The 1481-nt window shown below is 32.9% G+C and overlaps 1 long non-coding RNA gene across 1 annotated transcript; it reads left to right on the top strand.

Annotated features, from left to right (window-relative positions):
• The first annotated feature begins 462 nt into the window (after window positions 1-462).
• On the top strand, window positions 463-1201 carry LOC118047014 (uncharacterized). Its single transcript, XR_012168739.1, has 2 exons — window positions 463-742; window positions 847-1201. It is a non-coding gene; the product is annotated as an uncharacterized lncRNA (long non-coding RNA).
• Window positions 1202-1481: the final 280 nt, after the last annotated feature.

Genomic DNA, 1481 nt, shown 5'->3' with positions numbered 1-1481 from the left:
AAAATAAATTGATCCTATGCCTTTAAATTTAGTTCTCGATTGTTTGTTGGAAATCTTTTTTCATATTTGATTATATTATAAAAAACTGATGAACAAAATTCATTTTATTATTAAAGAAACACACAAGTTTTAGATGAAAAACAGTGTTTTCTAATTTAATAGAGCGACAATTTTAATTTTTAAGTTGATATAAATGTTTTTGATATAATTATTCTTTCTTATACCAATAAGTTTTTCTTTGTTATGGATTGGGATTTTTGTTTCCAAGAAATAAAGAACAAAAAGAATAATACTTCTCATCATCGCCAAAGAAAATGAATTCCCCATTTGGAGAAAATATGGAAACCATAAGAGTTGAAATTGGAAAGTTGGAGGACCAAAATTAACTTCAATCATCTTTTGTAGGAAACTTCGTGCCGCGTGTCGCCAGCAAGGTTGAAATTTTGCAGCCATCAACTACCAAGACACGGTTTGCTTTAGCCTTCCTAGCTATTTGATGCATAATTAGTTCACATACCAAGACAGCATAAAAACATAGAGCACTTCACATACACATAACATCTCTACATCGATTCCCAAATGAGTAAAATTTCAAACTCGATCGTGTTCATGTTGCTTCATGGACTCATAGTACTAACTCCTCCACCTATCTGCATGGTTCAGGCCTATGACACGGCTGAGTATACCCACCGGAAGTTTCCGCATAAACTGAAGGCAGCATACCCACTGGGAAAGATGAGAGGTATTAAAATTTAAACTCATATAACCATCAACAATCTCTTCTTCTTCTCCTTCTTATAATTATAATTCTTGCTGTGATGTTGCAAATATATCATCCAAGCAAAGGCATCAACATCATGCTTGCTCTTGACAGCAGTGATCGCGAGTCAGGCACTGTTAAAATAGCTTCCACTGAGCATGTCACTGCTGAAGTGAAGGTGAAGCCAGAATCTAGAAGAGTTGGGACGCCGAAACCGTCTTCTCCAAAACCCAACACACAAATTCATCACGAACCCATTATATTTCCACCGCCACCACCATTGATGGCATTGTATTGTCAGACGTGCCGTTAATATGTTCACATGCGTTGTCCTGCTGCCTGTGATTCACGCAAGTCCGTTTTGGATTGTTATTTTGTCACAAAAGAATAATGACAATGTTAATCTCTTGCTATTAATATAATTGTGAGTTTAGCATGAAATTTTGTTTTTCTATTTAAATTTTGAATTTAATGAGATAACTTGTGCATATATATATACACACACATACTCGTTATTGCTTTCGCAAATGGATAAAATTACCGAGATTTTGTTTTTGAGGAAAAATAGCAAATGAATAAAATTTTGATTTGTATTTTACTCATATAGATAAAAGTATTTTTGATAAAACATAAAGAATATACAAGCTTTTTTAACACGTCTTTTAACAAAAGAGAAAATCCCTAATCATTAATTAAAAAATTATATATGCATTTAATTAAA

Source organism: Populus alba, chromosome 19, assembly GCF_005239225.2.
Source record: "Populus alba chromosome 19, ASM523922v2, whole genome shotgun sequence".
NCBI lineage: Eukaryota > Viridiplantae > Streptophyta > Magnoliopsida > Malpighiales > Salicaceae > Populus > Populus alba.
Note: the sequence above shows the minus strand (reverse complement) of the source record. Positions and strands in the feature narration are given on the sequence as shown.